The 22,719-nt window shown below is 38.2% G+C and overlaps 1 long non-coding RNA gene across 2 annotated transcripts in view; it reads right to left on the minus strand.

The window, feature by feature from the left end:
- Positions 1-7,048: 7,048 nt before the first annotated feature.
- Positions 7,049-22,719, minus strand: part of LOC139045308 (uncharacterized) — an 88,864-nt gene continuing 73,193 nt past the window's right edge. For both annotated transcript variants that reach the window (XR_011503391.1, XR_011503390.1), the window contains one exon: positions 7,049-8,113. This is a non-coding gene — a long non-coding RNA (uncharacterized lncRNA). The remainder of the gene's footprint in view (positions 8,114-22,719) is intronic.

Genomic DNA, 22,719 nt, shown 5'->3' on the forward strand with positions numbered 1-22,719 from the left:
TTGCCATAATCATACAGCTGCAGTTTGAAAGTAACACACAGGGTGAAGGGAAGGAAATTTAGAATTTCTGTAGGACACCATAATTTTTTCAGTCAGTTGCTGTTGATGAAGGCTAATTTTGAATTATTTTAAAAATCAGAGATTAATAGATACTATTATAGGATGCAATTTTGTAAAACTTAAGAGTAAATATTTTATGAACTCTCTAGACAAAGACAACTTTCGGCAAAGATGCTAGTGATGAAACATTTCTTACAGTGTAATAATTATATTGTATGCAATCATTGGTGTGTAGGTCTTTCTCCTCTACTAAATTAAGCTCCTTGAAGGAAAGAAGTCTTAGTATCCACAGGTCCTACACAAAATGTGACTCAAATGTTTGTGCAAATGATTAATTTACTTACTTATACCTTATATTGTTGCAGAGCATATTCTCAAGTGAGATATCATATAAGAATCACATTTGAAGCTTTTTATAAAACAGGTGCTCAGGCCCCATTCATGCATGGGCTTAGATATGTTTAAAAATCTCTATAAATTGATATATCTTTCCATAATATGATAACTATAGAGAGAACCACTAAAGACGTTCTCACCAAAGTCAGGAACAAGGCAAGCTCCACTCCATTAGACTTAGACTGGAGGTATTAGCCAATTCAATTATACAAGAGAAAATAAGCAGAAGTATAAGAATTTAAAAAGAAGGAGTCAAATCATATCTGATGACATATGATGTGTTGGTATACCTAGAACACAGAAGAGAATCAACGCTAAGACTAACACAAATAAGAAAAAAAAATAAGGTAGCAAATATTAAATTAACATACAAAAATCAATAGCTTTCACAGATAGAAAAATAACTACTTAAAACATATAATTGAAGAAAAAATATTGATAATAATATGAAAAAGATAAATGCTTAGAAATAGTCTTAAAAACTGTACTAAACCTATATAAGGAAAACTGGAAAATACTTAAATTCAGAAAGTAGACCTGAAAAAAGGGAACAACATCTCTTGTTTTTGGATAGGACAACGCAATATCATAAAAATGTAAATTCTCTCCATTAGCAGGTAAATTTAATATGATCCCAATAAAAATACCCTGAAGTTTTTGTTTGTTTGCTTTTTGATAAAGATAGGCTGATTCTAAAGTTCATATGGAAAAATAAACACGCAAGAAAGCGAGGGAAACTCTAAATAAGGAAAATATAATGAGCGAAGACTAGCCCTATTGTGATATAAACACACTATAAAGCCTCTATAATTTAAAAAGGAAGGAGCAGATGCATGAATAGAGAGATCATTGGAATGAATACCAAGTCCAGAAATAGAGCCAGCTCCAGATGGAATTTAGTAAATGATAAACGTGGTAGTTTAAAGGACTAGGTGAAATGATGGGCTGTAAAAAATTGTATTAGAATATTAGATAAAATTTTGGAAAAAGACAAAATTAGACGCATATCTCACCCATACAAAGAGAAAATTATGAATGCAGCAGGTATCTAAATGTAAAATATTAAATCATATAAGTATTAGAAGAAAACATAGGTAAATTCATTTAAGACATAGGTCTATGGAAAGCCTTTCTAACTATGACTTACAATCCAGAAGGATTAATAGAAAATATTTGACTTCAGCCTTTATTGCTGAAGGAATCTCTACTCAATGGGAGGTTGAGCCTAGCCTCACCAGAGCAGGGAAAATCAGCCAGAGGGGTCTGGGTTAAATCCTGCAACTACAGGACCAGTGTCCTGGAGTGTCTGTGCACCCTGGGCAGATGTGTCTCCACCCGGTGCAGCCTGACTCTATCCCTCACAGCGTTACTTACTTCATACAACTGGGATTCTGCCTGTTTCCCTACCTGGCACTGCACTAAGAGTAGATCCTCTAGCCTGCTTCTCTAATACCCAGAGACCCTGCAGAGAATTTGCTACCATCTTCCCACTAAAACGCCACTTCCTCTTCCCCTAATCCCCATACCACTGGTCGTTGATTGAGACCTGTTCTGAAATAATGACCCAGAACCAGAGTGTCATCAAATTGACTTCTTCCAGTATTTACACTTCCCTGTATATACTGTTTATACCCTGATGTGACATGTACTCCTTGTATTGCCTGTCATCTCTATTATTACTACACAATTGGCTCCCCATGAATAATGACTTCTTCTAGAACCAAGCACTTTGGAGTACTACCCTGGCTTCCTCAACGTCTTACCCAGCAGAGAAGACACTCTTCTCAGTGACCCTTTTCCCATGCAATCCTGTCTTCCTCTTCTCGTGTCCAGGGCTTATTGATAGAGTTAGACAGCTAAACCCATGTCATTTAACTCTTAGTTTAATCACCAAATTGTTTTTCATTATGCTGTGGTAGACATTACAGTACTCACCTGTATCAGTTCTTCTGTTTCTGGAAACATTGTGCATTACACTTTTCTGCTCCCCTTTTATTTAGGTAGCAGTACCTTAGGTTGACTTCCCTGAATGCAGTCTCTAAGACAAAAATATGTATGCAAATGATGTATTAAGAAAATGTTCTCAAAGGAGACTGGTAAGGAAGTGAGATTTGCATGATCCCACAGGAGAATTCTGGAGGGCAAGTGATGTCTCTGAGTTGCCTTAAGCTGAGAAAGGGGAGATGAGCTCATATTCTTGCACAAGACAATTATTAATCAGCAGCCACTTAAGGGTATGTCCATGTGACTGCCAAGTACTTCTGACTCTCTGTGCCAAGGAGTTCCAGTAGTTCAAAGGCAGGCTGCTGAAGAAGAGTCAAGGATGCTGGCCCTTGAACACACGTAGACCAGGGGATTAAGGGGATAAGTCAGAGAAAGACATTGTCTACCTTAGGTGCTATGTGAGTAGTTCTGGCCAATGATTTTTGGAAGGAAATTACTATTACAGTTGAATTTAATTTCTAGTGTGCAATCCTACAGCATTTTCTTCCCCTGTCTTGGCAACCTAGATGTCTACCCGCTTCAGACAATTTAGCAGCAGAAGATGGTGAAGTTTTGTCAGTCTGCGTCCTTGAGTTATTGAGGGAGAGCCTCCTTCTGATTTGTGTTGGATATATCTACTAAGTGAGAAATAAACATAGGCTGTCTTTGTTATTATGGCATAACCTCTTCTATCCTAACTAATACATATACATTCTTCATTTAAAAATATTTGCTGAGCAAAAACTGTGTGCTAGGTGTTGTACTAGAGAATATAAAGACAAAGAAGAATTTTTTTTTTCCTCAGAGAAACCATTGTTACAATGGAGTATAGTTAGGGCCATAATAGTGATATGTTGTGGAATCCAGAATGTTATATGAACAATGAACAGGAAACTCTAAATCTGATAGCAAAGCAAGGAAGGCTTCTTAGAGGAGGTTACATATGAATTAAGTTATAAAACACGAGTAGAAATTAGCTAGAAAAATAAAGAGGCTAGAGAAGGAAGATCATCTCAGGCAATGGGAACGCGAGATGCAAAGCTGAGATTCATGAGGTTAGGATACACCAATGACTCACTAAATATAACAATATACAAATTAGTATTTTGATATTTTGTTTGTTGGCCTATCAGATTGAACCACAGACTAGTTAACTGACAGGAAGTCAATGCAAATTATGAGCTAGTTCATGATCTAAGGCAAATTATTATTTTCCCTCTCTGTGTCCTGTTTACCTACTCTAAAAGTTGAAGGTACTCAGCTGCTTCATGGGGATGTTGTTTAATTAATACTTGAAGTTGGTTTGAAAATATCAAGCCCTTCTCAAATATGAAGACCAGTACAATTTCCTTGGGGACTGTGTTGATAAAGGCAATGGATTTTTTAAATCTTTAGACTGGAAAAATGTAAAGAAGAAAATAATTGTTGGTTCCCTTCCACTAGTACTAAAGGACTTTCTAACTGCTATGTCTTTAATGGTCTCAGGCTAAACAAAATGTAAAGATATGATCATTCCATGACAAAGTTGAAACACTCCACAGCAGATGGGAAAATTTTCAAGATGGGAAAATTTTCAAAGTGACCATCACTGGAAGGGGCTTCCAGGGAACAAGTACTCAGACGGCCATTTTAGTCAACTAACATCTAACGAGCAAATATTATGTTCTGAAACTGTTCAAAGTGCTTTTGCATGTATTATCCTTTTAAATTCTCTAAACAACTCCATGTCATAGGTTTATTACTCTCCCCATCTCACAGATAAGGAAACACAGGCACAGAGACTTCACTAATATGGCCAGGGCCACTCCATAATCTTAGTGGCTCACGGGTCTAGCAGTATGCCTAAGTACTCATGTGGCTCTGAACTCTGTTTCTCTATATGTTTTCATGCCACCCACAATTCCCCTGCAGGTCTCATGGCAGAACAATGCTTTTAAGGTACCACCATACTTGGAGCAAAACTTGTGTATGTGTGACCAGATTAATAAAAATTGTTATTTTGGAAGGCAATTATCTGGAAAAATGAATCTGAATTCATCTTTTTCCTGATCACTTTTGTTGACAGTACTTAATTGTCCATCTATTTTCCAGTTCAGCTTTCATCAAGATCATAGGGGATTTCTCATTTTTTTCTCAGGAACAATTGTGGATATGCATTTTTTTTGCACATGGCTGCTCCTGAAATTTCTGCCCATATTTGATCCACTTCCTAGACTTCACACTGAACCAGAAACTCTGCCATTGGCCCATTTTACTGACCAGACCAGTCCCAAGTTTCTTCTTTGCCCATGCTAGAATATGACATTAGGCAATAATACACATGAAAATTATCCCCTAGAAAAATATTTTTTGTTTTCTAAACTCCTAAAACATGCACCTTCCTGTAGCATTTTTTCAGTGTCCTCAAACATATTAGTGTGTGGAAATGATCAGGTCTACATATTGATTAAGCAATATATTGATATTGCTTAACTTTTCCCCTTATAGGATATATTCTGTGAGCCTCATTCAGAGTACAACATTAAAAAAAGTTAACATAGGTCAAAATTCAAGTAAATTACAGTTGGTTGTGTGTGAGTACAGTTGGCCCTCTGTATCCTTGGTTCTGCATCCACAAATTCAACCAATGGTGGAAGGAAAGGCCTATGATAGTTGCATGTGTACTGAACATAGACAAGCTTTTTTTTCTTATCATTATTCCCTAAACAATACAACTATTTATGTAGTATTTACGTTGTATTAGATATTATAAGTAATCTAGAGATGACTTAAAGTATGAGGGTATGTGTATCTTATATGCAAATACTACGCCATTTTATATAAGGGATTTGAGTATCTGTGGATTTTGGTATGGAGGCGGGAGGTCCTGGAGCCAATTTCCTGAGGATACCGAGGGGTGACTGCAGTATAATCTATTACATCAATCTAAAAGGATACAATTATGAAAGCAAAGTTGTGTCCACTTCTCAAGTGGGCTATCCTATTGTTTTAATTTGCATAAAATATTAGGCTTTTAATAGTCAAATGACTATTGCAGGACAGTCATAAAAACAATAGCTAATAGTTACTGAGCACTTACTTTGTGCCTGGTACTATGTTAGCATTTGACTTACTGTATTTCATCTAATATACCCCCAAAAATCTATGACACATATTATATATATACACACATATATATATATATATACACACACCATGTATACTAACTGATACTGACAGATGGTAGAAGGTATGTGTATACTTGCCTAGCTTTCCATTCTGTAGACTAAACAGCTGTCTCAACAAAATGATTTTATATGAGAGCTATGAAAATTCTTCTAGTCATCCTGCATTGACGTACAGTTTTTCCACTTATCATTTATTTCCTCTAGAAAATATCCTTTGTTGTCTAGTGGTTTACTTATTAATTCTAGTGATTTATGTTTTTAAAAAAATAGCCTGCCATTTAGCAAACGTTGACAAGAGTCAAAAATTACAAGAGTGAGCAATTAGAAGAAATTAAGTGGGGAGGGGACAGGGTCTAGGGGCTCCAGATCTTTATCAGTTCAGATAGCAGCCAGCCAAAAGACAGTGTTAGATTGCAAGACACATGAATGCAGTAGAAAGGGGAAAAAAAGAAAGCACTTTGTATTAGAATCATAACATAAGCTAAGGGCACATGCTTATTTCCATTTCACATGAGAGGAACTTGAAAGGCCAAATAACCACACAAAGTCACACAGGTGGTAGAGCCTGGAATCAAATCCCAGTGGTCTGATTCCAAACCTGTCTACCATTTTTGTATTTACTTGAGTGCTGCCTGAATCCATGGTGGTTTTTTGTTGCCATAGTCTGAGGTGAGCTGACCTAAATCTAGGTTTTCTAATGTCTTTTGAGATTCATGGCTGGTGTGCATTGGAAGTGGTTAGGAAGAAAAGTTAAGAGAGGTGCTGAGGGCTGGAGGCAGTAGAACCTAGTGACTGAGTCTGTGGACTCTGGAGCCTAACCTCTTGGGATTCAAATTCCAGTTTTACTACTTACGGCCTGTGTTCCCTTGGGCAAGTTACTTAAACTTTTTTTGAATAAGTTTCCTTATCTGCAAAGTGGGGACAATAATAATACCTAGTTCATGGAGCTTTTTAAAACATGAAGCGATAAATACTGCAAAACACATAGATTAATGCCTTTCACACAGGGAGTGTTCAATTCATGTTGTAAGATATTTCAATATAAATGGCAAGACACTAATGTTGTGGTTGGACACGGGAGTAGAAGCCAAGAGGGCAATGAAAATCGAGGATTGATATCTTCTTAAGTAGACAAAAATGGCTTAGTGGAAGGGAGAGAAGATGCATAGGGACTTGTAGGCAAGTTGAACCAAAGGAATAAGGTGCAAATGTCGACGAATGAGAAATAAAAGAATGCAGTTTAACAATACAGAAATGTCTAGAGAGTGAGGAGGAAATCTATCTTGCCTCCTTTCAGGCTGATTGTAGAAGCAGGAAAGGTAAGAACTTCCTAGCAGAAGCTGTTAAGAGATGCAGATGCTTGATAAAGCCTAGAGGAGATTGAGGGATGCTATGAGAAGTAGACAGGATTAAATACAAATTTGCTCTCATGGGACTGGGCCATGGAGGTCACAAAGAGCATGGAAGTGAGGGGGAAAGGAATGTTGAAAGAGAATTTCATGGAAAAAATGAGGATAATAAATTTGTATTGGGAAAGTGGGTGGGGAAAATGAGAATGAGGAAGCAGTGGAGTAGGACAAAGAAGTAGGACATTATATGAGGCAGAAAAGAGTCAACAATCTGTTTTCCATGCACCAAGAGATTTAAAGACAAATCAGGTACATGGCCAGGGTTGAAAAGTGAAGGTAGTCAGGTGATAAACATACAATCAAGGAATTATGCAGGCAAAGAGTTAATAGAACTTACTTCTAAACTCTCATAGACACTCTCTGCTTGACTCAGAAATCCATACTCACATACACACAATTACAGCTTGATCCATGCTGCACATGAATGGTTAGGATGTAGAAATCCTTTTCACACTGATGGGTAGTTGCAAATTTAGGATGAGAATGAGCTGTTCAAATTTATTAAGCTGGCTAGGTTCTATGACGGCTACACTATTGATTTCAGGGGTTCTGACAAGGCTATGATTTTAGAACAACCCAGTTAAGGAAGTGAAAATCTCAGCTTTCCAGACCTTAGAACAAATAACTGTCATATTTAAATCTGAATAGTTCACCCAGATTTTGACAGTGATCCTGGTGTGCAGTAGAAGCCTTTGGTCCCCACTGTGGCTATAAGTAAAGCGGGAAATCGAATAGGTTATGAATGGAAGAGTTGGGCTGAATATATTTTTGTTCCAGGAATTTATAACATAAAACATTCTAAATAATTTGACATTTTGTTTTTGGAGTATTTACATATGTTAATACATATATTAAATATATTTTCCCAAAGATGCATTTTTGGTAACTATAGCCAATTAATAACATATTTTAATTCTAAGTAGTCTTGTATTTTCCTCATAAAAATATTACCTTGGGGGCCGGCTCTGTGGCCAAGTGATTAAGTTCGTGCGCTCCGCTGCGGCGGCCCAGGGTTCGGATCCTCACCGCGGACATGGCACCGCTTGTCAGGCCACGTTGAGGTGGCGTCCCACATCCCACAATTAGAAGGACCTGCAACTAAGATATACAACTGTGTACAGTGGGGTTTGGGGAGATAAAGCAGAAGGAAAAAAAAAAAAAAGATTGGCAACAGTTGTTAGCCCAAGTGCCAATCTTTAGAAAAAAAATTTTTAAAAAAAGGAAGATTGGCAACAGCTGTTAGCCCAGGTGCCAATCTTAAAAAAAAAAAAAAAAATTATCTGTTTTTTTGACAGGACTCCCAAATCTGTAGAGACATTAACCTTTAGACATAAAGGACTTCTGTGTACATGTAAACAATGAGACATTAAAAAAATCTCAAATTGATAGAATCACTTTTATATTATATTTTGAACTGAATTAAAATTTCAACTCTAGGTGGCAGTTTACTCCATCACTTACTTATGTTCATTTAACAAGCATTAGATTCATTCACAGTTTTTCCATGAATGCATAATTTTGTGTAAAAATTAGTCCTGGAGCTCAGTAGCCGTTAAAAATAGATTTGATTTTAGGAATAAAATCATGGCTTGAGATGCAGGTTTTCCATGTATCTTGTCATTCTTGGTTTCATTAAGTTGATGGAATGAAGCAAAAAAGAATAAAGATGAATGTTTTAGCCAATTTTTTTTGAGGAATGTAATCCTCAAATCATGGCAACAGTTCTTTGTCAAGACTGTGTTTCTATCATGCAGAATAGAATTTAGTATGAATAATTTTTTCATGAATATACTAATTTTCAGAAATATCAAGGAGGTCCAAGACCCTGGATTTTCTTATTCTGAGACTGTTTAATGGTATTGATTTAGTCAAAGGAAAAATATCCTATAAAAAGGGAAAATGACTCATATCTGTGTTTCTTTGCATATCATTGATGGAAATAGTCAAAGCTAGAGTTTAATTGGGTTGTGAAGGACCAAAATACCCAGGATGTCTGATTAAAACCCTGCTTTCACGGCTGGCCCGGTGGCACAGCAGTTAAGTGCGCATGTTCCGCTTCTCAGCAGCCCAGTGTTCACCGGTTTGGATCCTGGGTGTGGACATGGCACTGCTTGGCAAAAGCCATGCTGTGGTAGGCATCCCACGTATAAAGTAGAGGAAGATGGGCATGGATGTTAGCTCAGGGCCAGTCTTCCTCAGCAAAAAGAGGAGGATTGGCAGTAGTTAGCTCTGAGCTAATCTTCCTCAAAAAAAAAACAAAAAAAAACTATGATTCCCCCAACTCTCTCATCCAAAAACCACCTCTGCATGAGGTGTTTGTGTATTTCATGTTTTATATTTGTAAGTCCTAACAACAGGATATGTAGAATAACTCCAGGCACTTACCACCCAAATAATTTGCTACACTGTATATTCATTTTTTGGTCCTAGCAGGAGAAAAATGGATAAGGATTTAAATTTTGTCCTAAAATTAGGTTTCCTTTAAAGTGGAGATAACAGTACCTACTTCTCTGTGTTGTTGTGAGCTTGAAATGAAATTATGTTTGTACACAATGACTGGCACCTGGCATTCTGTGCGTATTAGTTATTCTTATTCTTACTATTTCTATTTTTTATTAATAAAGAGTATCAATTAGAATCTCAAAGAGATCAGTCAATATGACAAACTCATAAAGAGCGTTTCTTTATAAAATTGCACGCCTTTTGTTCCACTGGCCTAGCCCTGTCTCCGTAGTCTCCTACGTGTAAAGGAACATAGGAAAAAGCCATATGGCATGGATGAAGGGGGTGAGGATGTTAGTCACTGAAGTGAGAAAATGAACAATTTCCAAAATGTGTCTAATTGTTTATAAAAATGAATACAAAATTATATTTGGCAAAACTGGGATGGTTTCTGCATTTGTCTTTGATAAGTATATGTGTGTATGTGAATGTATATATGTACATATATAGATACACACATATATACATATGCACATATTTACAATATATATGGATGGAGAGAGAGATGCACTGTAATGTCATCACCATCTGCACTCTCATTTTAATGACGATATTCTTCAAAGTTTATGGAGAAATCAAATGTACCAACCCTAATAATAGAATGTAATCTTTTATTTCATTCAAGTTCCATTTCTAAATTATTAATATAAATATGTCTAAATAAAGCATCCCTGTGGCAGAACTTCCTAACTAGAGTGACACAGAGGGAATAAGTATGCTGACATATTGATTCTTGAAAGTATCAGGGCTCCCAGGTAGGGCCTGGAGCAGCTGTGCACGGGGCCATTTGCCCTCAGCAGTAAACGGCCTCATCCTTATAATCCGGGGTGCTATCCAAATATTATTACTTCTATGTATACTTTAATGTGAAAAAGATTGCAAAGAACTATCCTAGCATCACCAGGTATTCTCATTATCAAAGGCTGAATATCTTCCATAATTATATGACCTCTCAATAATCTTCCCAAAGAAGAGTACTGATTATACACAAAAGTTTTTGATGACTCCTCATTGCCTGTTGAGCAAAGCCCAGAGTTCTTAGGGTGGTGTTCAAGCCCACACACTGTCTGGCTCCAGGCTGCTCTTCCAGGTCTATTTCCCACCAATATCTTTCCACACCCCACAATGGAATGCACTTTCCCCACTTCATTTTCACATACCCAAATCCTAGTGATTCAGATGCAACTCTCTCTCTGTAGCCTACTTGGTTCCTTCAGCTGGAACTAATCCCTCCTTTTTCTGGGTAACCTCAACATTTTATTTTGCTCTCTGAATGGCCATTCCCATGTTCTCTGAACATCTTATATCCTGGTGTTAACTAGGATTAAGATTAGCTCCATACAACTGAAAATTACAATTTACCCCAAATAATAGGAGCTTAAACAAATAATTTTGTTTTCTTGTTCACATAAATAAAATCTGTTTTTATAGATTTAATCTATTGCTAAGCAATCTAACCAGCTGAAGGAAGAAGAGAGGAAAAAGAACATTATCTTTGCACTTTAAGGACTCTTTATGAAAGTTGTATACACCACTTCTACTTGTTCCCATTTGCCAGGATTGAATCACATGTCCACATCTAGCAACCAGGTCAGCTGAAAATGCAGCGTTTATTCCAGATGGCCACATGCCTAATTTAAAAAAAATGGAGGTTATATTACTAGAGGAGAAAGAGAGAATGGTATAGGGGACAACTATTAATCTCTGTTCCATTCACCCATGAGAAGTATAAACGTTTTGAAAGACAGACAGATCCATATTTGATTTAACTTTGTAATCCTGGAATCAGGAAGAGTGCCATATATATATATTAATATTGAATGAATGAATACATGCATAAGAGTAAGACATGAGGGTATTAGTCATCTACTCTTTTATTGACCCCATCACATCAAGTGACATTGAATACTGAGTTTGAATATATCTGAAGTCGATTTTATTTTATTATGCACACTTGACTATAGGACACTGAGAATCAAAGTGATATTTAAATATAGGGAAGTGAAATGAAAAGAGATTACTCTGAATATTTTGAACAATAGGAATCTGGAAATTATACGTATTAGACTTGTGTTAACACCAAATGTGATTGTCATTACTAGCAAGTTTATTGCCAGTGCTCCACTCCAACTACCTGTATGGGTCCAGATTTGAAATTTACAAGTTTGACCCTTCCTGATTGTTGGAAACAATGGGCTTGTCAATTGCAAATTAAAACAAAAAGAAATCTCTCCTTGTTTCTTTCTCTCTGAGGCTAGTGACAGGTTGTGTCACTTTGTCATTGATAGCTACTTGAATTTGAAGACATTTTCTAAAATATACCCCTCCTCCCTCCAGCTATCTTCCCCACAGACCAATGAAAGATAATGGCTTTGGAGATGTTAAGACGTATCCCCTGGGGGCAGCCTGGTGGTGCAGCAGTCAATTTCATGCCCCGGCTTCAGTGCCCAGGGTTCACCACTTTAGATCCTGGGCATAGACCTACACACCACTTATCAAGCCATGCTGTGTCAGGTGTCCCACATATAAAATAGAAGAAAATGGGCATTGATGTTAGCTCAGGGCCAATCTTCTTCAGCAAAAAGAGGAGGATTGGCAGCAGTTAGCTGCTGCTCAGGGCTAATCTCCCTTAAAAAAAAAAGAAAAAGACATACCCCCTTAAAAGTCTCCCACATGCTATAATTTATAAATTGATTTCCCTAGTGCCATTCTTAGATTGTGATTTGACTGTTGAATTTCACTTTCTAGTCCTCTTTCTATGGGTCATTACTCAGGCTTCTAGAGTTTCCTATCATGTTTCACATGAAGGTGTAAAGCATTTCCTTAGCAACACACAGACATACTGTTGTGAGAAAAGGGTCCTTTATCTGAGCAGGAAGAAGAGGGGAGTGGGGACTAAAAAGCTAAGGGAACTTAAAAATAAGTTGTACCTCTGTCTCTTACATTCTCTAAAAAATGGTTACAATCTCCTAATTTTCTTTGACTTCCTTTTATGTGCCTATCACCTGAGAGCAGACTTTATTGTTAAAACTTGGGATTTATTAGGTTTTGACTAGTTCAAAAGCTGAATCTTCTGTAAACTGACAGAAAGATATAAAATCAAATCTACCCATTCATTCAATAAATATTTATTGAATGGCCATAATATGTAAGGTACTAACATCAACACCTAAAATGAATACAGAGATGAATCTCATATCAGGTTGGCTCTCAGGAAGATGACAAGCTAATCACACAAAACAAGTATCACACAAGAGGTATTGGTCACTATTAGGTCTAGATGCAAGTAACAGGGAAGCACAAAGTAGCAATGGCTTAATGAAGATACGTCTTTTCCATTGCAAGAACTCTAGAAGTGCCCAGTTCCAATGGTGAGCCGTGGTGGCAGAGTTACTCTGCCGTGTCCAGCTTCCATTTCCAAGGCTCCTTCATGGTCCCATGTTGCTTTTGGGGTTCTTGCCTTTTGACCAGTCAGCAGGAAAGGGGAAGGCAAAGAAGAATGCCATACCCTCTGTATTAGTTTCCTAGGGCTGCTGTAACGAGTTGCCACAAAATTGGTGGTTTAAAACAACAGAAATTTATTCTCTCACAGTTTTGGAGGCCAGAAATCTGAAATCAAGGTGTGGGCAGGGCTGTGTTCGCTCCAAAGTTTCTGTTGAAGAGTCCTTCCTTACAGTTTCTAACTTCTCATGGCTCCAGGTGTCCCTTGGCTTGGGGCTGCATAACTCCAGTCTCTGCTCTGTCTTTACATTGCCACCTCCCCTGTGTGTCTCTGGGTCTCAAATGTCCCTCTGCCTTTCTCTTATAAGGACACTTGTCGTTGGATTCAGAGCCCACCCTAAATCCAGGATGATCTCATCTCAGGATCCTTCACTTAATTACAACTGCAAAGATCCTTTTTTCAAATAAGCTCACATTTTCAGTTTCCAGCTAGACATATGTTTCTGGGAATCTCAGTTTAACCCACTATAACTTCTCCCTTTGATAATGCTTCCTAAAAGTTGTGCTCGTCATTTCCATGTTTATCCCATTGCATAGCACTTATTTAGGATCCATACCTAGCTACATGGGCAACTGAGAAACGTAGTCTTTGTTCTGGGTAACCATGTACTCAGTTAAAAATCAGGAGTTCCATTAATAATCACAAGTCAAAGTGATGTTTTACTAAAAAATTACTTAGAAATGTTGTGGATTATTATAACATCCTTGCCCATTTGGGCCAGTGCTATTCTAGTAAGTTAGACTTGTATGCATTATAAAATTTTTTTAAAAAGCAATAACTTTTTATGAAGTAAGAACTGAAAAGGCCCAGCTAGGAATTTGGTACACAACAAATTCCATCATCACCACATTTTCCTAAGGTGTTTGTGAGGGTTAGTGAAGCTAGTTTACAGCAGCCTCTGCAGCAACTCTTGCAGTTACTTTTCTATGCCTCAACTCTAGGTCCTAATAAACTCTGAGAATCTCAGACTTACTTTTCAATCAAGAAAGAAGTCAGTCTACATTTGAGGGGAAAAAATCTGTTAAGCTCACAGACCCATAATTTGGGCAGTAAAATGTTTCTTTTTGAAAAGAGGCAATAGACTCTGTCAAATCAGACCAAACCATTTGCCGCAGAGTTGAGAAAAGTAGATAAAGCCTTAGAGTTTTAAATGAACTGCACTACATAAAGAGACATTTCTGGGACTCAGTCAGAAAACAGCCTGATAGTCAAAGTTCTGCGCAGTGGATCTTGGTTTATAAACTAAGAAGAATAAAGCCCTCAACATATAAGTGAGAAGTGAGGATCTAAGTGTCCTCAAATCTGCTGACTGAACACTCTTGTGATCTTACAATTTTCTCTTACTGTTAAAATTTTCAGCCAAATTTGGGTCTTTTCACAAAGACTATGTGAGGGTTTTGTTTTGTTTTGGGGAGCCAATAATACATGTAGAGTAGAATATCAGTTGAAAATTCTTTCTTCCTATGGCCTCCTCTGCTTGGCTGGAGTTTCTTTTTACCACCCTACTGAGGTTCTATTTTAGTATCCAAAAACAGAGTGACTCACCTTCAAGAAGAACCTCGCATTTGCTACATGTTGAACATAGAAAACCGGTTTTAAACCATCAACAGTCTCATATGAGGAAGTGATAGGAGAAACAGAAACCTTTCTCAAGGTACATGAAACAGAATTTGTTTAAAAAACCATTGGCTGCTAAAAAATTACCCGTCAGGTTTAGACTCGTAGGCCCATTTCACTGTTCTTGACTCTCCAAAGTGCCCATCAGGGCAAAGTCTGGTATGCGCAGGGGAAATTAACACTTTCCTTTGTGTCCAAACTATCCAACTCAAGGATGTTAAGCCGTCAAAGTTGCAAAAACTCCAAGCTATAAAGCTACAACCCCCTGAGTATATTATACGCTTAGTTTTATTCAGATTTATTCCATGTGCTACCATTTAGAAAATCCAGGTGCTGTTTATAGCTAAGTTTTGTGAGGAATTTTCCATTTAGCAGTTAATGTTCTACATGGGCAATTCTTAATTTTAAAAAGCCTATTTAACTTTCAGTATCACTAAACTTTAATATTGTACTATTAGTCAGACTTATGGGAACTGCAAAAAAGGAAGTCTAGTTTTCTTTCCTTCGTTTCCTTGGAAACAAGCAAAATTTTGAGATAAAAAGCTTCCAGATTCCCTTATTTTTCATTATCTCCTCCCGGTCCACTCAGATTCACAGTGTCTTCCTTCTTCTCTGAGGTCTACCCTATTCTCCAGGGTACTCATGGTTCCCAATTATCTTGCCTCCCCTCCCAGAGTCCAAACTCCTCCCCACAGCCTTCCCTTAGATATTATGAGGAAAGCAATCTGATTGAATTAGTTTGAATTCTTGTGTCAGTAAGTAACAGTTTCTCTAGTCTCAAATTATTTATATTATTGAAGGAGAATGCTTATCTAATAAGAATAGCTAACTGGAAGAATTTCATTCAGGACAACAAAGTGAAGTGAAATATATTATTCCTACAATAAGATGAAGGAGTTAAACTGAATGACTTTCAATGTTCCCCTTAGCCCTGATTTTCTTTAATTTTATGACAAAATACCAGTTGTATAAGGGACAGAGATTTTTGGCCACAGGCCCTATCCTCCCACAGGAGTTGATCCCTGGGTCTACTCCAGGCTCAGGTCCTTAGGACCAATTTGAACTTTAGGCTGGAAACATGCAAGAAGCTCTAGACCAGCACTATCCATTAGAAATATAATATGAGTCACATATGTAATTTTGAATGTTCTAGTAGCCACATTTTAAAAAGTAAGAAAAATAAAAATATTTTTAACCCAATATATGCAAAATATTAGCATTTCAGCATGTAATCAATATGAAAATTATTAATGAATATTTTACCTTATTATTTTCATAGTAAGTCTTTGAAATCCAGTGTGTATTTTATACTTATAGCACATCTCGATTCAGACTAATGACATTTCATATGCTTTATAGCCACACGTGGCTAGAGGCTACCATATTGGGCAGGGTAGCCCTAGACCATGAATCTCCATCTTGGCTGCACATTAGAATCATCTAGGGACCCTTTAAAAGCTCTGATGTCCAAGACAAACCCTAGACTCATTAAATTAGAATCTGCTGGGGTAGAACTTGGCCTCAGGATTTTTTCGAAGCCATCCAGGTGATTACAATGGACAGCTAAGGTAGAGAACACTATGGATTAGTGTTTTTAAACTTTGATTTAGAACACTTGGATAGTTGTTGTTTTAAACAGCAATGCCCAGTCTCCACCCCCTGGAGATTCTGATTTTAATTGGTTTAGATTGGATATGAGGCAAAGATATTTGTTTAAATTTCCCCCAAGTGATTATAATGTACAAGCTAGGTAGAGAAACATTGGCTGACACTTTTGAATTCAGTATTCTGTCAGCAGCTGTCTGTATGATCTTCATGGTCACAGCTTTTATCTTGTTTTCAAGACCCACTTCCCAAACTGTACCCAGAAGCTTATACTCAGATCCCTGCTTTTGTTTCTCTACCTGGGTCCCTACTTAATACCCACGTAGTATTCCATTTCCTGTAGGTCTGTAGTCCCTTGTCTTGTTAGTTTCCCTCTCAGGCACTAGAATTCTCTCCCAAGACCCCACCTGGTGAATGAGTCACCTGCTGACCAACATCTGTTGTCTGCTTCCTGGGATCCAAGATATTAGCCTTCTGGTTCTGAAGTAGTTCTTAGCTGCATTGATCTTTTCTACTGTCTTTTTACTGTTTATTTCATTTATTTTCACTCTTTTATTATTTTCTTTCTTCTACTGACTTTAGACTTCATTTGTTCTCCTTTTTCTAGTTCCTTTAGGTATATTGTTATTTACTTGCGATTTTTCTTGTTTTTTGAGGTAGGCCCGTATTGCTATAATCTTCTCTCTTTGTACTGCTTTTGCTGGATCCCATAGATTTTGGTATGTTATACTTTTTGCGTTTATCTCCAGGTATTTGTTGGTTTCTCATTTGATTTCTTGGTTGACACAATAGTTGTTCAGTACCATTTTGTTTAATCTCCACATATTTATGACTTTCCCAGTTTTTTTCTTGTAGTTGATTTCTAGTTTCATACCATTGTGGTCAGAAAAGATGCTTGGTATTATTTCAGTCTTCTTAAATTTATTGAGACTCATTTTGTGGCCTAATATGTGACCTATCCTGGAGGATGTTCCAGGTACTTTTGAAAAGAATTATATTCTGCAGCTTTTGTATGGAGTGTTCTGTGTATATCTATTAAGTCCATCTGGTCTATTATGTCATTTAAGGCCAATGTTTCCTTATTGATCTTCTGCCTGGATGATCTATCTACTGATGTAAGTGGAATGTTAAATTCCCTGCTATTATTGTGTTACTGTCTATTTCTCCTTTTATGGCTGTTAATATTTGTTTTATGTATTTAGGTGCTCCAAAGTGGTGCACATAGACATTTACAAGTGCTATGTCCTCTTGTTGGATTGATCCCTTTATCATTATATTGTGCCCTTTTTTGTCTCGTTACATTTTTTGTTTTAAAGTCTATTTTGTCTGATATAAATATTGCTACCCCAGCTTTTGTTTTGCTTCCATTTGCATCAAATATGTTTCTCCATCCCTTCACTTTCAGTTTGTGAGGGTGTTTAAGTCTGAAGTGTGTCTCTTGTATGCAGCATATAAGCATATATATGGATCTTTTGTGTGTGTGTGTGTGTGTTATGTGAGGAAGATTGGCCCTGAGCTCTTTTTGCTTGAGGAAGATTGTCCCTGATCTAACATCTGTGCCAATCTTCCTCTCTTTTGTATGTGGGATGCTGCCACAGCAGGGCTTGGTGAGTGGTGTGTAAGTCCATGCCAGGGATCCAAACTTATGAACCCCAGGCTCCTGAAGTACAGCACATGAACTTAACCACTATGCCACTGGGCTGGCCCCATGGGTCTTGTTTTTTTATCCACTCAGCTACCCCATGTCTTTTGATTGGAGTATTTAATCCATTTATATTTAGAGTAATTATTGATAAGTATGTACTTGTTGCCAGTTGTTACTTTTTTTTCTGCATGTTTTTGTAATTCTTCTCTTGTTCTCTATCCTTGCAATTAGATGGCTTTTTTCAGTATTATGTTTGGGTCCATTTCTCTTTATTTTTATTTATTTATTTATTTATTGTTGGGGAAGATTTACCCTGAGCTAATATCTGTGCCAGTCTTCCTCTATTTTGTATGTGGGTTGCCACCACAGCATGGCTGCTGATGAGTGGTATAGGTCCAGGCTCAGAAACTGAACCAGGGCCACTGAAGCAGAGCACAGCAAACTTAACGACTAGGCCACAGGGCCAGGCCTGTATTTTTTGTGTTTTTATTATACATTTTTGGTTTGTGATTACCATGAGGTTTATATAAAATAACCTATGTAAGTAGTGATCTATATTAAGTTGATGGTCTCTTAAGTTTGACCTCTTACTAAAAGGCCTCCACTTTTACTCCCCCTCAACATTTTATGGTTTTGATATCATATTTTACCTCTTTTATATTTGTGCATCCCTCAACCTCTTATCATAGATACAGATGATTTTAGTAATTTTGTCTTTTGACCTTCATACTAGCTTTATAGTTAGTTGGTCTACTACCTTACTTGTATATTTGCCTTTACCAGTGATATATTTTCTTTGATAATTTTCTTATTTCTATTTGTGTTTTCTTCCCCCACTAAGTTTAGTCCCTTTAACATTTCTTATAAGACTGATTTAGTGGTGATGAGCTCCTTTAGTTTTTGCTGGTTTGGAAAGCTCTTTATTTCTCCTTACATTCTGAACAATAACCTTGCCAGGTAGAGTATTCTCAGTTGTAGATTGTTTGCCTTTCAGCACTTTGAATATATCATGTCACTCCCTTCTAGCCTGTAAGTTCTGCCGAAAAGTCAGCTGGTAGCCTTATGGGGTTTCCCTTGTATGTAACATGTTGCTTTTCTGTTGCAGCTTTCAGGATTCTCTCTTTGTTTTTAATTCTTGACATTTTAATCATAACGTGTCTTGGTGTGGGCCTCTTTGGGTTCATCTTATTTGGTACTGTCTGTGTTTCCTGTACCTGGATGTCTGTTTCCTTCCCCAGGTTAAAGAAATTTTCAGCTATTATTTCTTCAAGGAAGTTCTCTGCCCCTTTGTCTCCCTTTTTTCCTGGGACACCTATAAAATAGATGTTAGTAAATTTGATGTTGTCCCAGAGGTCCCTTAGATTATCCTTGTTCTTGTTCTTCTTTTTCTTTATTCTGTTCAGCTTGGGTGATTTCCTCTATTCTTTCTCTGTGCTCACTGTCATCTATTCTGCTGTTGATATTTTCTAGTGAATTTTTCTTTTCCATTATTGTATTCTTCAGCTCTGATTGGCTCTTTTCTATATTTTTCGATGCTTTTTGAAAGTTCTCACTATGTTCATCTATTCTTCTCCCCATATCAGTGAGCATCCTTATGACTATTAATTTGTATTCTTTATCAGGTTGATTGTTTATCTCTGTTTTGTTTTTCTGAGGATTTGTCCTGTTCCCTTATTTAGAACGTATTCCTTTGTCTACTCATTTTGCCTACTCCTCCATGCTTATTTCTATGTATTAGGTAGATCAGGTATGTCTCTTGATCTTGGAAATGTGGCCTTATGTAAGAGATGCCTTATAGGGCCCAGCAGCATCCTCCCTTCTTGTCACCTATGCCAAATGCTCCTGGAGTGTCCACTGTGTGGGCTGCTTGTGCCCTTATGTTGTAGCATTGTTACTCTTGCTGTGAGCACACAGGTAGTCTATGCTGGCCACTGGGTAAGCTGGGTGTAAGGTTCAGACTCATGCTGCTGCTGTGAGCACTTTCTTGGCAGGGCAAGCTCCTGTCACATCTGGCTGCAAGGTCTGAAAGCACACAACTACTGTAGTTCTGCTGGTGAGTGAGTCAGACCCCCAGTGTGGCTGGTCGCTAGGTTTGAGAGCACACAATTGTTGTAGGCCTCCATTGTAGCTCCCTGCAGTGCTCAGCTGCCTCTGCATTAGTGGGTAGGGTAGCCTTCAGGTGAGACTACCCATGTGGTGTGTGGCTATTATCAGCTCACTTTTGGGTGGGGCAGGCCTCTGGCAAGATCTGGCTATGCTGCCCTGTAGCACACAGCTGCCTCAGGAGGGCAGACGGGTGGAGCACGCCCCAGGCATGGCAGAGCACAATCGTTTCAGGTGTTGGAAGGCAGGACAGATCCTTTATGTGACTGTTTTTGATGATCAGGAGCACAAGTCTGTGAGAGGCCCATAAGTCCACTGCAGGCTCACTGATTGGCCGGGCTGGTCCTTAGGGTGGCTGCCTGCTGCCTGGCTGCACTTGGTTGCCTTGGGTGCTCTAGTGGGTGGGGCAAACACCTGTGCTAACATGCTGGTGGAAGAATTCCAATGGCGTCTGACAGCATCTGTGTCAATACAACTGAAGTAAGTCACAATAATGGCTGCCATCAGTGTCTGAGACCACTTAAATGGAAAATTTATGAAGATTTCAGTCCCGGGTTTCTTTTCTCTGCCTTTTCTTCTTGTTACAGCATCTTTACCCAATCATCCAGTGCTATTTATTGCCTCAGAGGTAGATGTGATAGAATCTGGAATAAAGAGCTAATATTTATTTCTGAAAATTTATGGCAAAGAACAAGAATAGGCCAAAGTGCTTTGATTTGCAAGAACCAAACAATTTGTAAGAGAAAAATATTTTAGATTCCCAAAAGTCAGTTTGGAGAACTGATCAAAGTTTCAAACTACTTTTGACAATAACTCACAGAAATAAATATATTTTACATCTTGATCTAGTATACAACGCATACAAACACATACAAACACACACACACACACAGCAGTAAAACAGAAGTTTTACAAAGCAATACTTACCCTTATTGCCTGATAGAGTAGTTTTCTATTCTGTTTGATTTTATTTAATTTTAGCAAAAAAATTGATTTTATAACCTATTAATGAGTGGCAACTTTTGGTTTGAAAATCTATGGTTTATACTACAAATCATAAAATAAGAAAGAATTTACTATTTAGTGTCAGAACATCTTTCTTTCCACTATGAAAAGACAGAAAATTTCAGCTAGCTGTCATGAAGAATATGAGAGGGACATGACTAAGATTTAGATCAAGCCTTAGGTAGAAAATCCAAATAGCTTGAGGAGAAATTCAAGGAAAATAGCAAAGAAGAACACAGGCCCCTTAGAGAAGATTTGCAGGAACCTTGGTGCTATAGGACTTGGACATCTATGTCTGGAGGAGGTGTCTGGCAGCAGAGACTGAAAGCACACTTGCAGATGACCACACACATTCCAGCAGGGGAGGGCAAAGCAGCTGAGTGTCCTTGAACTCTGAAGAAGTATATAGAAGAGCTGAGAGGCCCGGTGGGGGGATGGGGCAGACTAGAAAAGGCCTGAAATTAAGAAGAGAAAACCTTCCTATGCATGGGATCTTGTGACCAGGCACCACTGCAGGCATCACAGACATCAGCAGCAGATGCCAGCTCGTGATACTCCAAGGCCAAGGAAAGGCAACTAAACCATAGCAAACGTCAAGTTATGATGCCTGAAGACCAGGTGGGACAAGATACAGCTAACCAGAGCACAGCTTTTGGACCAGATATTCCCTATCCTCACCCTCAACAGATAGATACACCAAGCTGATAATAAAAATCCCCAGGGAACTTAGTTCACTTGGGGGAGAGGAGGGAATAATGAAGAGAAGGCAGAAGAGGTGAAGGGAAACTATTTTTCTTTTTACTACCTGTCTGAAAGACACTAAATTTTAAAGAAGAGATTAAGATACTGAAATGGCAAAACTACAAGATTTCCACCATCATTTCTGCACATTGGAGTAATGACTGCAAAATTTAAACCTACCAAACACACTTGCCAAAGTGATCCATTATCTAATGGCTGGTGTCTTCCATCAACCATTTCTGACATCGGCAGAGGTTTTCTGATTGATGCACATAAGGATGAAAATTTTTGCATTCTTCTGTTTACCTCAAGTGAAGCCACTCAGAGGGAGGAGATGTTGCACCAGCCACTGATGGTGATCTCCTGAGGTAGCTGGGGCACTACAGCAGTCAGAGTGAGGCAGGGGAAGCAGAAAGGCCCATTGGTGCAGATGCTATTAATCAAGAACAAGCCTGGGCTACAGAGGGGGATCTGAAATGAAGGGTTTGACCAGCACCTTGGGGACAGAGCAATGGCTAGAGCAGAATCCCAAGAGAGGACTCTTACAGAACCCCTTATGGTATGAGGATCACACAATGGGGAGAGACTAGGGTCCAATACTGGGTAGACAAGCACAAGGACCCTGAGCCATCCGACAAAGCCAGTTGAATTTCAGTGAAATTGGAGACAGGCAGTATACATGAACTAGTCTTGTCAGGAGCAAGTGGGAAATTGACCTCGTGATATGGGCTTTGCTGACCAGGTTTTTGCCTCTCAACTAGCCCTACGTGCTTTCAAAAGCACATTGCTGACCAGGCTCTCGTGGAACTCCCATAAGTCACTAGTCTCCACTCTCACCAACCACTTTCTTTCCTCAGCTCTTAAATGGTTACTTCTAGCTCCTTGTCTACCTCCCTTTGACTCAAGGCTACTTGCATTGTCTTAACACCTTCACTTTTGTCCAATTTCTGCCCACTACACTTGCTTCTGTACAGACAGTGTACC

Source organism: Equus asinus, chromosome 1 (assembly GCF_041296235.1).
Source record: "Equus asinus isolate D_3611 breed Donkey chromosome 1, EquAss-T2T_v2, whole genome shotgun sequence".
Classification (NCBI taxonomy): Eukaryota; Metazoa; Chordata; class Mammalia; order Perissodactyla; family Equidae; genus Equus; species Equus asinus.